General features: G+C 44.4%; 1 long non-coding RNA gene across 1 annotated transcript; it reads right to left on the minus strand.

Annotated features, from left to right (window-relative positions):
• Positions 1-6,500: 6,500 nt before the first annotated feature.
• Positions 6,501-15,412, minus strand: LOC121188851. The gene is made up of 4 exons (XR_005894753.1): positions 15,176-15,412; positions 14,114-14,182; positions 11,339-11,462; positions 6,501-9,058 (listed from the first exon to the last, which is right to left on the minus strand). It is a non-coding gene; the product is annotated as an uncharacterized LOC121188851 (long non-coding RNA).
• Between the last annotated feature and the right edge of the window lie 658 nt (positions 15,413-16,070).

The raw sequence follows: 16,070 nt of genomic DNA on the forward strand, positions 1-16,070 counted from the left end.
AACAAGCTGTGGTTTAACAGCATAGAAGTTTGTACACAACAGATTACAACTGGAAAGCCGTACAAATGATGATAGAAGAGAGCGGTGGTGGTTTTATGGATGTGACACCACGTGATGATGTTAAATACCCACAATGCCATGCTTGTAGTTCCTTCATGGGAGCTGCGTTTTTTTTTTTCTGTGCTAACAAATTAATTGTTCTTTAACTTTGTTAAAATGATGAGGGTCTTGGTTTGTTCTAACAGCTGCTGTAGTGGAGCTGATTTGCCCCAGAGTCTGGTTAAAGGAACTGAGGCTAGCCCAGACTTTGATGTCTTTGTTGCTCCTCCTGGAGGCTCCTCCCCCTATGCCTTGACGACTAACCCCAGGAACTTGAAACTCTTGCAGAGGCTCTCACCATGCTCTCCGTGTGGCTCCCCAGATGTGCACATTGTCCATTTGACACAGAACACCTTGCAGAACAGACGGTTATAATAATACCACCCAAATAGCAGGGATACAGCCCCTTGCTGCTACAGGGGCCTGTGTGGCCTTGGTCAGACCTGGCATTAACCAGCGTCTCAGGTGATCCGATCACAAGTGGTATAAAGATGCGTCTTCACGTGTGTCTCCAGTGGAACTTGTGGTCGGATCACACTTCCTTGCTCTATATGCAAATTAATTAAAACATCAATTCTGTTTGCAAAAGACAGAATGCTTTGTTGTTTTTAACCAGTTGGAGGCAGCGATCCTCGGATCGGATCAACTGAGGCATGTTAATGCCAGATGTGAACAGGACTGTGATTTCAACCACTACCCTCTGGGGTTATTAGCAGTCAGTTGTTAGCAGAAATATTAAATAACCTGGAGATGTTAAAAGTATTATAAGCAAAATGCAAAGCAGTTATTAACATTACCAGACAATAAAAGCTCTGTAACCAAAGTGCTGCAGAGAGTCTCCAGCAGGTTACAGGAAATTAGGATAATACCCACAGGCCTACAAGCACTGAGTCTACTGTCAACTCTTGTACATAAACCAGATCAGATGAGCCCTGAAGTGGCCTGTTCTGCACTTTTATGTGGGCTGCAGTTCAGTATGTACAGTAAGCCTCAAGGGCAAAACACACATCAGTTAGTTAGTTTCCCAGAGTTTACACACTGCTTAAAACTTTGTCACAGTACTCCAGTGTGTTTGTAAACTGTTTAAGGTTGTAATGCTTCCATTTTTGTGGCTGGCAGTTAGTTTGGTAATATAAAAGTTGAGTAGGCAGGAGAAGGTGCAAGCTTTTCTCAGTATTGGACTTAGCATGCAAGGATATGGCTATTTCTTGGAGGCATTTATGTACCAGCATAAATATCTTTTCATATGAAACCTATCAAAAAATATCAGAAGAAAGTGTTTTTTTTTTTAAATTATTTTGGGCCAAGGTGATTTGCATAGTATTAAGTCAATAAATGAATCTGAATCATGAAGTTAAAAAAAAATCTTTTCCTGCTCTGTTTTCTGGAGAGCAGAGAGTAGCTAGATAAGATTAAACACGCAGGGCATGTAGTTGATGTCTTTTTTAAGGACATGAAAAGGTCCATGTGGTCACTGCTGAGTCGTCAAAATATGGGAGGTGTAGTGCAAGTGGAAGCAGCCACAATGAAGTGGTTAGAAGAAGTGCAACAGGTGTTTATTGCCTTTCTGGGAAACTGAAACACCAACAGCACACAGTTACGTTGCTGTCAAAAGTGATTAACGGGTCAGTGAATCATTAACAAACTGATCAAGAGCCTGGTCATCCAGTAAGCATAACACATTCTACACCTTTTTGTTCAAGTTACACGCAAACTTGCTGTTTCTAATATCAGGTCTTTGAGCATTAAAATCAGAAATCAGAGGAATTTCTGTTCTTCTTCTTCTTTCCAAATTCTTCTTGTTAATTCCATGTTCAGAATCAAACCAGTTGGTTCCACAGGTGTCCAACAAGAGGAGGCACAGAGCTCCATTGTTTCCTAAAAACTCTTAAAAACACCTCGGTGATCTATTGTTACACATTCATCTTCATCACCATTAACTCACACACACACTGTCCTGCTGCCGCAAAAACACTCACTATAGCTCTAAGTGTGGATTAATAGAGTAGCTGTTTGAGGAAAATGACTGAGCCTTTTTTAATGTAACTGCATATTTATGAGGTTTTTCTGTCTCTTGGTCTCTGGGCTGTTTGCACTGAGAGACAGACTAACACCTTGTTTTTAGTCCTTATCGTGGACTTGTTGGATTTCTTTTACGTGACCCGAGGGCACTTTCTGTCATTCCTCTACGACTGCGGCTCCACGACGGCAGCATTATCTTGCTGAATGTACAAGATGTCTGGTCTACTTTAACTGGTTTTTATCCTGGTATCAACTATATTGAGATGGAGTGAAGATATATATATATTGGACTGCAGTCCACACTTAGCCCTTCCATGGCTTTAACAATACTTATTGACTGTCTCTCTGTGAAATGATGTGTGCACAACACGCCAAAGGTTTGCAGGCATTTTCAAACCTGTTGGGTGACTCACATATTTGCTGCTGGGCAAACACATTCCACTACCTTCACTATGCACTGGATGGATTCAGCCAGTCACAGCACAACAGTGTTCAACAAGTCCCCAAACACAACCATAAAGTATAGAGGGACATGTCTGGTTAAAGTTTGGTTCGTCCTCGTTTGGTTAGGGGGGGCCTTCATCATCATGGTTCTGGGAATAAACACTTCCATAAGGTTTGTTTGATCATGGTCGTTGTTAAAAGAAACCAGTATTGACCAGTGTTTTCATTGTCCCTCCTCCTTCTGCGGACTCTGTGTCTGTAATGCCACACGAGGTCCGCTCATGATAGGGCAGAGACTGAAGCATTTTTTCGGGAACGGAGGGTGAAGTACATGCTGATTGGTCCTTTTGAGGCCATCAGCGGGAATGGTGGGATGGACGAGCTGCTGGAGCAGATGCATCTGGGTCTGACTCATCTGGAGGGCACCCACATGCGGAGCTACATGAGTGCTCCTGCACCGACTGCCTGAGGACGTGGATTTGGTCTCCAGTAGAGCATCACTGCTGGGGTTAGAATCCTCCGGGAGAGGATCATGATCAGAATCAGACATCATCTCGGCTACCAACAACTGTGTGGTTTTAATTATTTTTAAGGAATTGTCTTGCAATTATGTTTTTTTTTTTTAACCAGAGCCACCAAGGCCAAAACAAGAAGAATATTTTGGCCAGTCTACCACCGCCTTCCTCGGTTGTGCTTGCTTATGTTTCCTGTCTCCATCTTTGTTTGCAGTTTCTGGAGGTCTCACCGTGGGCTCCTATGGCCACACCCTCGTGTCTGGTTGGTTAAAATCATCCAAAAATGTCTGAAAGTGCAGATATTTAGTGGCCGAATGGTCACATGCACAGTGGCAGGAAGTTAACGTGCATCTAAACGGTAATGAACAAATACATTTTAAACTAAAAACATGAAAATAAAAACCACCTAAGTGTAACACAAAGTCAGACAACATGAAATAGAGTAAAACATACAAAAATACGAAGATCAAGGATCTGTGATCAGCTTTGTGGTCATATCATTGTATTGGACACTGAGTGATGATAACCACCTGGTGCAGAGTTGGATCAGATAGCAAGGGAGACTCCTGGACTGCTGGTAGACTCAAATGTGTAAGGTTGAACTGGGAACACCTGGGTGAGACACCTGTCCACAAGGTTTAACTGCAAAATTCTATGGGGGTTTCTCATGCATCCTAGGGTAGCCTGAGGGACATGGAAGCCTGATGAACTGAACTGCATTCAAAGCTTCCCGTGTGGAGGCGGTTGCACCGAGTTGTGGTCAGAGGGTGGTAGGTGCTGTTGTGTTGGCAACCTGTAAATCCAGCACTGGACACCAGCAGTGCAGGAAGTCGTCAAGCTGAAGAAGGAGACCTTTTGTTCAAGGCTGGTCCTGGGGTCACCCCAAGCAGCAGAAGAGGAAGGGTTGTGGGTGAGGGAGGAGCTTGTATCAGTTATTCTCTGTAGGAAGTCTCATTTCCAGTTGGTGTTGGCCTCCATCAGGGTTGTCCAGACAGAACCTCAAGAACACAGCTGAGGGAGGAGAGTGTCCGGGTTTGGGACCTCAGAATCCATCTGCCGGTTGGCTGGACTAAGCCCTTATAGACAGGTTAAGGAGCTCAGACATCTGGAGGGGAGCTCAGAGTACAGGCAGTACTCCTCTGTGTTTAAAGGAGCAGGCTGAGCTGGTTTGAGGCATCTGATCAGTTTCCCTTTGGACGCCTTCCTCTGGAGGTTTTCCGAGCACAACATGGATGAATGGGTATTGGTGTGTTATCTGTCCTATACATGTGTGTAAAGGCAGTATGTATAGGTTACTTCTGTTTCAGAAACTCAGGCCTACTGAAGCATGTCGCAGCATTTCTGATTCATTTCTTCATACTTGTAATGCATCATAAAGTGTGCACTGAAAGTTGTGTCATGTTTAATCCAAAAATAACTCCAATATCCTGAATATGTTAAGTAACAGATGCTAGTGTGCATGCAAAGCAAGAACCATGACACAGGCCAGATAATAATTCATGAATCTGAATATAGATTTTAAATAATGTAATGAATAATGTTATGGTTTTAAAATATTATAATGGAAAGAGGAGCCAGCACACGTCTCACAGAGGGCACCAGAATATTCAGAAGTATGACTGAGCCGTCATACTGCTCGTTATGTTGCATTACAGTGTTCAAAGGATCTGTGTGTGTGTGTGTGTGTGTGTGTGTGTGTCCATGGTAGTGTTGTGACTCATTGAAAGCTCAGGACAGCCACACCCAGCAAGGTGCGTTTCTGTTGGTTTAAGTACGCACATCTGGGGAAGAATAGATGTTTGGTCAGTAAGTATGTGCGTGTGTGTGGGTGTTTGTATGTTGATGTACATGTTTTTCTGTGGTTGCGTGGACAAACCATTTTTGTGAGAACATGTCGTCTGGTCCTCACAACTTCAAAGAGCTGTTTGACAGTTCAGACTTGGTTTTAGGGTCCAGGTTAAAATCAGGTTTAGGTTAAGGTTAGGGTAAGGGTTGGGGTGAGGCATTTAGTTGTGATGGAGAAGGCTAGAGTAAGCGACTAAAGTGCATTATGTCAATGAGTGTCCTCACAACTAATGTAAGACAACAGCGAGAGTGTGTTTTCCTGGCTCCTCCACGCCTTTCTGACAAATCTTTACTCAGAGTTTCAACAGACTTTTCTCCTCAGGTGTGTGACGCGTGTGTGTGTGTGCTGCAGTAACATGCTTTTACCTGTAGACACCTCCTCCAGTGACACACACACACACTTTGACACGCTTCTACGTGTGAAGCTGCGTAACCTGCTTTGTGTAGCTGCATCAGTAAAATATGTGTTTGGTGGAAAACTACTGCTGAAACCAATGATTCACGGAACATGAATCATGATCGTCTTCATCTTCATCATCATCATCATCAGAGACCCAGACCGGATTTTACAGTTTGATATCATCTAACATTAAAGTCAGTGTGGTCACCAGCTTTCTGGCACCATTTAAACAAGCTACTTGTTGGTAACAGTAATACAGTCAGCCTTAGTGTAAGAGGGCGAGGAACACGTGACCAGTGCAAAACCCAACCAGCTGGCGAACCAGTTCCTCCATTTACTCTGAGCTGAGTCAGAGCAGTTGATCAAATTGTCAGATAAGAGTTTTAATGTTGTAGCAGGTCAAAGTGCAGGTTAATTCAAGCAGTGGGATGTGCTGAGTGTGAGTTTTCAAAATCTTGAGAGGACATGGGAGTGGTTGGTTCATATGTCCACGGACCATGGACAGGTTGTTTGCTTTAAACAGGAGTGTGATTTAAAAAAAAAAAAACAAGTGTTTCCAACCAAATTTCCTGTTTCTTAGTGTTTATAGATAAAAACGCATTCAGACACTTTGAGTTTGTTATGCACAAGAGGAATCAGCTGATATGAGGGTGTGAATTGCATAAAGCTAGAAGGTGCATCTCAAAGAGTCTACGTCCACAGGCAAACGGTCTATAAATGGAGACAATTCAGTTCTGTGGCAACTGCTCAAGGGCCACGGTTTCTATTCACAATATTGAGCCTATGTGTGTGTGTGTAGCCTGTGTGCAGCTACATGCTACCACTGCGCCACCTTGTGGCCTCATGCCATGATTCTGTGATTTCATGCTGGACAGGATGAGCCCATCCAATCCAAAACTTATACAGAGCCTGGTCGCTCAGAATTTCATGGCTTTTCACGACACAATACAAGATCAGTGTTTAATACTGATTCAGACAAAACTCTGTCTCAGCTTCAGAAAGGTCTCTACACTGTCACAGGCTGTGTCACAAAGTCATTAGAGCTCACGCTTCACACAGGTCAGTGATCCCAGTCTGGATATGTCTGCTCGCAGAAATTGACCGATCATTTTTTTCATTATTATCAGTAACTACAGTAAATAAAAAATTAAAAAAAAAAAAGACCGTGTAGTGAGTAGTGTACAGTATGTGGTGGAAGACGGTGTTTCTGCTGACTCACACTGTCTCCATCTTTCTGTGCATGACCTGCAGTCTGAGGATGTTGCTTACAGCTGTCGTTGCTCAGATATGTGAGGCTCAGAGCAGAGAGAGGAGTGTGAGAGAAAGAACTGAGCCACTTCGTGATCGTGGCTTTGACACATGAAGCTTCTCACATCTTAGACATCAAAATATATACACCGACAACGATCTTTTTGTTGTTGTTGTTGTTGTTGTTGAAAGAACAGGCACCTTAAAATCACTCTAAATATGTAAAAATCACCTTTTTTATTTTAGCTGACCTTAGGCCAAAAACAAAGAATTTTTTTTCTCTTTTTTTCTGTACTTGTATTTCCATTTTATGTTGTTTTATACTCCTACTGCACTTCATGTCAGAGAGAAATATTCTATGGTTTAATGCACTAGATTCCTCTAACAGCTGCTACAGTTACTAGTTACTCTTCAGAATAAGATTTTACATTAAAAACATACTATAAGATTATAAAATACAAAATATTGTAAAATGTTAAATCAGCCGTTCCGCACAATTTTGACTTGTGAGCTGCTGGCTAAAGTCAGAATGTAGTTGTATCTCCTCGTCATGTTTCTGTCTGTGAGTTATCAGTTCCACCAGAGATATTTACCCTCTAAACCTCTCATGTGGTTTCATTGCAGTAACTGTTTCAGACCCAAAGAAGTAAAGTGTTTTCCAATATTGCACAATAAACAAAGATATCTTTACCTTCACTTTAGCTACAGGAAGTTCTTTTTACTGTAATAATTTTACTATATGATGCTATATAAGACTTTGGTTCTTACAGATTTTTTTTTTTTTTTTTGGTGACTCAAATTTCTGTCCTGAGTTCCCCTTTTAAAACTCTTCACACACGTCTCTTTACCAACATGCAGCTCAGCACCACAGTTCATCTCACACCCAAAATGCACCAATGCAACAACAGACTGGATCCACATCTGAGTCCCAGAGAAACACACTGATCTAAAACACACAAACCACAGGCAGCGTTACAATACGGATCACTACTGTCTTTGAAGCAGCTTTGAGTTTCACTGTGTCCCAGAGGGACACCTGATCATAAACTCTCCACCTCCATGAAGAGAAGAATTCCTCTGTGGGGCTGAGGACACTCTATGAAGTCTCTCTTTGTCTGTGTCTGGGTCCATGTTATAGAGACAATAGAGCACGTAAATGTGTGAACTGCAGTGTAAATCCACAGAGGTTTGCTGGTGACTGAGTCTGAAAAGAGTTCGGAAAAAGTGAGCTCACCTCTGAGAAGTGGGTCTTGTGAATTTAAAACGATGAATATTTTATTTTAAAAGCAGGACATTTTTTTTCTCCTGCACTCTAATCTCAAACTGCAGCATACCCTTATAGTAAATGACAATAAATTCAAACATGTCTTTGTCTTGAAGGTTTATTAAAGAAGGAGCAGTAATCATGTAGGACATTACATCTTCGCATCGCATCACATAACTGAAACAACAAGTTAGTTGTGTTTCTCTCGAGCTCTCGAACATACTGTACATGGAAGTGGTGATAAGCCCCGCCCCCAAGAACAGTATTTCCAGGAATCCCCCTTTCTGATAGGTCAAGGGATTCCTGGGAAAACTGGACCCCAGGAGAGAGGAGAAGAAAAGCAAGAGGTCAGTGAACTCTTTTTTTTGATGAATGGATGGAGCAGAATTTGTGGAATGGTCCTGTGTCTCCACAGTTTGTGTCCATGCGTCCCTCCTGTCCCCACCCCCCCACCATCACCCACGTCATTCTGCCTGACTGAGGCAAACCGGCTCCTTGGAGATCTGCTGCTGATCTGCAGATTGGTATTTCTGTCCTCCATCCCGAGCTACAGTGCTTCATCTCAGACTACCAACTGACCAGAGATGCAGCACTGCACCGTGGGCCGCAGGGAAGAACAAGACGTCGACGGGAGAAAACATCACATCACAGACGTAGCAGACGGTGCACGGACAGGTCAGGTTAGACGGCGTGTTGATTCCCCATGCTGCTGCCGTCTCTGGGCATGTTAGTTCCCCTAGCTGAGATGTTCCGCTGGTCCGTCTGAGGGGACCCGATCTTTCTTTCAGATCAGTGTTTTATGACAATTATAATAATTTTTACAATACTTTATTATTTCAAATGTAACTTTATTCAACTCCAGTCTTCTGTTCTGGGCAATGTGATCGGCATAATCTGAAACTTTGACTGATGGCTGTGATCTTAGTTATTATATGTCTACTATATTTTCCTTCTTTGTACTATTTACAGTCCGGGGGGAGGGGGGGTGGGGGGCAGCGTGTGGAAGGGGCAGGGTAAACAGGAAATGACTTTAACCCCCAACAGACCTACATAATACCAACTTCCTGTCCTGCTGCTGCTGCTCCATCTCATATTTCACACGCATACACAAATACAGCTCTCTGTGTGTGTGTGTGTGTCTGTGTGTGTGTGTGTGTGTGTGTGTGTGCGTGCGTGTGTGTGTGTGCACTCACCTCTCTTCTACATACTCATCCCTGACATCTGAAACATAACACACACATACTTTGTTAAAAGAGACAAGACAGCAACAGACATCTGACACCCTGCCCACACACACACACACACACGTATCTATACACACACACACACTTTATACACTTTATATAGTTTCTACAGTTCTACTGCTCCTCAGTGAATGATCAGTAGAAGCTTTCTTGTTCCACTATGCTTGTCTGACAGCTGGAGTCACTGGTTACTTTGATTAGATTAGATGACATAACTTTACATTCAAACACAGAAAAGCATTAAAGTGCAGAGGACACAACCTCATGAAGCTGACATCAGGACGCTTGTACCAACAGCTACTGTTGGATCCTTTAACCATGAAGGTTTCCTGAACAGTTAGGAAACTTTTAAAAGAAGACACCCAGATGGGTCAGACATTTGACATGAACATTTTGCTTTTGTTGGTGCAAAGACGGCCACAAACCCGAAACTAAGCTGACTGAGCACAAAACAAAAGTCATGACCAATGTAAAGATCCAGCTGTGTCAGACAAACAGTAGAGAGGACACTGAGTCTGCAGCCATGAGTCTGTCTTCACAGGATGTGGAAGCTGACTAACCAGTGTGTCCCTGCACACAGACACACACTGATCCTGGTTCTGACTGCGTTCTTGTAGCCTGATTGATTTGCACGAGGCAGATCAGAGAAGCACCTGCAAAGGCTACAGCTGCTCACAGGCTCGACAACAGGAGCTACTGATGTGAAGGCTTCAGGCCCAAAGCCCAACTGATAAACACTGAGTCCATGCACTCCACATATTTGGGAGCACACAAAAGTTGGTGTGTTTAGTCCAGCTTTAGTCCATCATCCTCTTGCTGTTGGAGGCCCACGAGGACACACAGCTCTCACCTTTGAGGTTTGAGGGTGGACTGAAATGCATTTGTTGGGAGACATATGGGAGTATTTTGGTGTTGGACAGTGCTGGGTCAAAGTCTCAGGAGTCTGAGGTGGTTGAATGGTTTGTTTTACTGATGCTTTTAAAAAAGTAACTTGACTCCCCAGGAAAGTCTTGCTTTCCGATGACTTGCAGGGGTTTAACTTCTCACCTGGCAAAGCACAGGTGTCGAACCACCAACCTAAGTGAACTGAGCGGAAGCAGTGGTAGAAAAAGCTTCCTGTGAGCTCAGTAGATGAATTGCTGTTCTGGACGATAAGAGGCTTCTGTTTGTTGTCTTCATTTAAAATGTGCACATATTGTTGTTTAACTCCTTATGAGTGTTTCTTTCTCTGAAACCAACTGAAGCTTAAGAGGTAAAACAGACAGCACTCTGTAGAGCCATCTTACCCCTGTAACACGGTATAATTCCTGGAAGGACCGTGGGCCATTAATGTCCTCTGAGCACCAGCACTAACACTCCAACAACAGTTTGCCTTCCATATCACTGAGTTACTGATACATCAGGCAGAGAGAGGAGACAGAGAGAGAGAGAGAGAGAGAGACATATGAAGACAGGGGCAGAGAGAGAGAGAGAGAAGCCGGGTGTTTTCCAGGAATGTTCCAACTCTGCTCGGCTGGAAACACCCAGTCTGCCCATATAAGGAGTGAGCCAGCCTTTAATTTGGGGGGGATCATGGAAAATGGGATCGCGGCTTTGGATAAACATTCCCTCTTCCAGTCTGCGATTGCTCCCACTGATAGTCTGTCACCCCGACCAACCCCCCCCACCCCCACACACCAACACCCCCCCCCCACCCCACCCCACCCCCTCCCTTCCAGCTGGCTACATACATTCCCTTTTCTAGTCACAGTGAGGAGAGACTCTCTTAAAAGGCAGCAGAGGGAGAGGACGCCTTTATCTCACTCAGTCCTTCTCCCTCTGCTCTGGGCTCAACAAGTCCATATTAAGAAGAAAGTCCTACTCTCTGTCTCTCTCTCTCTTTTACACACACACACACACACACACACACACATACACAGAAAGCCACAGTCCCACAGTAAGTCATGTCTCAAAGGATGTGTTGCCCTCATGTAAACCAAACCAACAAACAAATCTGCCCTCTCCCAGCCTGACTCTGTGTGTGTGTGTGTGTGTGTGTGTGTGTGTGTGTGTGTGTGTGTGCTTCCTCTTCCTGAGAGTCACACCACAGGCAGTATCACTCATTTCTTCTTCCTTACAATCATCATTATCATGTTGTGTGCCGGCTGTGTGTTAGATCAAACCTGGCACAGGCAGATCTCTAATGTGCAAAGATTAGTTTCTGAGTGAAGACTGATGTGTGTCTGTGGATACGGGCGGGATTCAAACATGCACCTACCAGCAGGTGTAAAGCTCACTGATCAACACGTTGTGCCCTGGATCTACCGATGACGAGCTTGCTCCTGCAGGTTCTCAGTGCGTCTGTGCAGCGTCTCCGGCTGTTGAGCCTTTTTCATCTCACTCTAGGAAAGAAAGCAAAAAGGTGGAATTCCTGAAATGTCGATGTCTTCGTTTACATCTTTCTTTGAGAAGGGAGTGCTGTGTCTTGGTCCCGTTCACTCATGACATGCTGAATCAATGGTGCAGACTCCAAATGGAAATCTGTCGCTTCTCTGAGGAAATGTTGTGGTGATTTTCACATTAGGGTCCTGCAGACTGACCACAGAAACGCATTATGCAGAGATACAGGGAGGAATCAGTACAATACACTCTATACTTAGCTGTATTAGTTTCTGTTAGTGGCAAATCTCTAATTTTCGTACGTCTAAATGGGGGGAAATTAACTAAATCCCTTTCTGCTGGTAGCTAGAGACAAAAGCCTGAATTGTTCAGGGGCTCCTGAGCAAGAGACTGGTCCTTGAACAAACAATGGATTTATCATGTCAGAGAGCAGCTGGTGAGCTACTGTAGGGGCCCAAAATATCTGACAGCTGCTGGTAAAATGTAGCTTTCTTTTCTATTACTACTCCAAAGACAGTAGTGATCCGCTGCCTTTGGTTTTTTTGTGTTTTAGATCAGCGTGTTTCTGCTCTGGGACACTCTGGTCCCCAGTTAATCCCGAGATGTGGATCAAGAGTTAGCGAATTGCGCCGGTGTGTTTTAAAAAAAAAAAAAAAAAAAACCTTCAAGACAGAAATGTGGGTCACCAATCTGCAAAGCCCCCACCCCTGTGTGTTACAGACTTCAGTAACTCCAAGTGGTAGAATCAGAAACAGACAGCGGTGTTCAGCGACGCTGTGATCTGTACACAGACAGAATCTACAGCACAGGAGGGAAAGAATGCAGCATGATGGGAGTCGGAACAGCTGCTGTATACACGCTACCTGATTGACTCAACACACTCCGCGATAATTCCCTTTTTTTAAAAAATGAATTACGGAAATTAAAAGCACAGACGTCTCAGCATTTTAGTGAGTAAGTAAAGTTAAGTAATCTGAACGTGAACTCTCAGTGATGGAGGGATGTGTCACAGTGCAGACCAACTTCACAGTCACAGTCTATCTACAGACTGTGTGTGTGTGTGTGTGTGTGTGTTTAGACAGGCTGTGATAACAGTCAGAGCCATCTCTCCTGTTGAGCCAAACATTGCCTAATATGGTCTTCTTTCTCTTTCCCCTCGGCTCTGTAAATCACACACAGGAAGCCCTCTCTCCATTTTACCCCATCTGTCTGTCACACTAAATGTCTCTCTACTATTCTCACTCTCTCTCTCTCTCACACACACACACACACACACACACACTCACACCCAAATAAGTGACACGTGTGTAATGTCAAATCTATTGTTTTGTTTTTTGTTTCTTTTAAAAAAAAAAGCTCCAGGATGTACAAATCCCAGAAAAGTGAAATCCAGTCTGATTTACTGGTGCGGTGAGTTAAGAGCTGGTGGTGTCGTGGGTACAGTCCACATGAGAGACGTCTGAACTGAAACAGACCAAGTACAACACATAAAAGTCAAACTGTAAAACTGGGTCCTAGCATCAGTTACCAAACATGGCAACGCTGAACCGAGCACAGTGAGTCAAACACTGCTGGAGCCCGGGTCAGAGCAGCTACGGCAGGAGCCTGTTTGGTTGTTGAAAAGAATTTTAGGGGTTAGGGGAGGCTTCCTGCTGGGAACCCAGGAGTTTGGGGATGATGGGAACCTACGAGTGCTGTGATTGGCAAGGGGCGATGGCTCCCAACCTGGAGGTCAGGGTCTTACATTAAGAAAAATCCAAGGAGTCACAACATGATGAAGAAAATGATAAAATAAAAATTCTAAGATTCTGAGAAAGGGAAGATATCACTTCACTTTTACACACAACCCAAAAAGGCTGAACCACTAGCTGGGAGCTCAGGGGTGCTGAAAGAGGCCTACTGGGTGTTAGAGCTGCTGTCACCAACACAGCTATTTCTACACAAATATAATCCAGAGGAAATGAAACACAAGGGCAGGTCGCTCCACATCATCAGTGTCAGAGGTGTTGTCATGAGGTCTCTCTCCCCCCCGCGCTTTCTCCCTCCCCCTCCTTCTCCCATGTGAAATTGACCCTGGGAATCATGGTCTCCTGGTCCCAGAGGGGGACTGGTGTGAGTGTGTGTGTGTGTGTGTGTGTGCGTGTAGGGGGGTTATGTGAAAGTCCTCCTAACCCAGTGCCCTTAAGACTTCTGACTGCTCAGTAAATAAATACAGCATTTCCTCCCTCTCCTCCCTCTGTCCCCTTTCTCATGTCCATCAGCAGGACTTTCAGCTCATGACAACACCCATTTTATTGGCTGGACTCTGTGAGCAGGGACCTCAAGTCTGACACTTTGATAGGTTGAACCATTAACTCACTGGGGACAAGCAGCCAAGAACTAACGAGGGAGGAAATTAAGATCCAAAAGCACAACATGGCACCGTCAGCTATGAACAGAAACCAGGCTCCTATGGATGAAAGGTCTCGTTAGAGGAAAGTGGTGCTGTTCAAAGAAACACTTGTTGACCATCATGGTGAGGACACTGTCCGCGTGGTTGGAATCAGGCTGTAAGTGTCAGGAGCTAGGGAAAGCACTGTGCCAGCTAAGGTCCTCTCAAGCGTTAAAAAAGATGAACACGAGGCGCTTATATATATGTGTGTGTTGCTCTTACCCTTTCTGTTGCTTCCACTGGTTCTCCTTGCGTCTGTCCACCGGAGCATGAAAACACACAGGCAAAGCTCTGAGGGAACAGACGTGGGTTAATGTGTATGTTTCAGAGTTGCAGTATTTCCCTCCACCTGCTGCGTATAGTACATGTTATACATGGTGCAGATTTAATCCCAGTCACTGACGCTGGACTACTGTGTTGAGACATTCTAGAGGAGGCTTCATGTCATATTGTCGCTCTTGTTTTTGCCATTTAAGGACAGCGCCACACCCCACCTCTGCCCCACCCGCCCCTCCCCCCCTCCAGGATGCAAGTACTGATGAGATTTACTTTGAAAGCTCTAAATCAACAGCCAATCTTTTTGCACCACGGCGTCCACCATGGACTGCAAAAAACATCCACTTCAAGGTGTCCTACACACTATGTGATAACGGCATGTCATGCTGAGAGAGATGGGTTTGAAACTTTGTTGTAGTCTGTGTCAGACTGATAGATATCAGTTTCAGTCAGTTCAATGTCAGTTGAATTGTGGCACTACCAAAAAAAAAAAAAAAGAAATAAAACAGCCAAGCTGAGACAGGGCATGGAGTCGCCATCATCCATCCGAATATGCAGCAAGTCGGAAACTGATGTGTAGCGGAGACGTCTAACCATCAGCGAGGTGCTCACACGTACGTGTCTGTGGGTTCTTATAATGTCAGCACGGACCAGTACATCTCTGCATTGTTTCGTGCTGTATTTGCAGTTGGTTGGTTTATACCGCTGGGGCTGTAGCACAGGTCACATTGCGAGAGTCTTCTTCAGCCGTGTCATTGGACATGTCTCACAAAGTGCTCTGGGGACCATTCGTTTGGACTAAATGGCTCAGTGTAGAGAGCTTTCAGTGGACATCGAGTCTGCCGTCACATGTTGTCAAACATCACCACTTGTTATTTTTTTCTGATTCGAATGAATATGAAAAAAAAAAACTTTGTGACAACATGAAAACTCATTTAAAATGGAAGAAACCACCGAAAGGGTCAAAACAGTGGTACATTCCTTTAAGAGTAATCTCTGTGATCATACCTTACTGAGTCGTCTGCTGCTGAGTCCTCTGCTGAAGTGGTCACCTCCACTGGCTTCCTTTCCTGGGTGAAAGCTCTTTGACTTGTCTGACTTGTCTGTCAGTGATGAGAGGGGGAGCAGGTGTGGTTCACGGGCATCCTAAAGTTCTCTAAAACTGTCTTTGGCAGCTTTCAAAACCATTTTCACAGTCAGCTGAGGTTCAAATCAGTATGGGACACCCTCTGCTCTCTCCGTGCGTCTCTCTTATGAAGCAGATGGACTGCCAAGCCATGCATTCCACTGTTACCTTGTATGGTCACTGAGGGGAGGGCCTTACACCAGGGAATGCTCCCTCCAGACATGACTGATTGGCTGATGTCAGAGAAACCAAGAAGCCTTAACCAGTGACCTGTGTGAGTGTGTCTGGGAAAGATGGAGGGACAGGAGAGACAGAGGGATAAACAGAGAAGAGGAGGGTATGAGAAACCAGAGTGAGAGAAAAAGGGGGAAGAAGGGGCAAGAGTTAGGAGTGGAAGAGGAGAAGAAAAGGGAGGGGGGGTGCATAGAGAAAGGGAAAAAAGGAGGAGTGTGTGTGTGTGTCTGTGTGTGTGTCGGGTGGTATATTTTCCTCATTGGATCAAAAAAAAAAAGCTTTCGACAATTTTCATATTTCTTCTAAATTTGGGCTTTTTCTTCATCGGGCAGCTGACTGGACGGCAAACTGAAATACCATGTGGAAGCTATTACTCTGCTGAGGAGGGGTGGGGAAGAGAAGGGGAGAGAGGGAGAGAGAGAAAGAGAGAGAGGTGAGTGAGAGAGAGAGATGGAGAGAGAGAGGAAGTGAAAGAGGGGGTAGAAAGAGAGAGAGGGAGAGAGGAAGAGGGTAATTATTTGGAGTAAGATTGTTTGAGTGTTT

The sequence above is a fragment of the Toxotes jaculatrix genome, chromosome 10 (genome assembly GCF_017976425.1).
Source record: "Toxotes jaculatrix isolate fToxJac2 chromosome 10, fToxJac2.pri, whole genome shotgun sequence".
Lineage (NCBI taxonomy): Eukaryota > Metazoa > Chordata > Actinopteri > Toxotidae > Toxotes > Toxotes jaculatrix.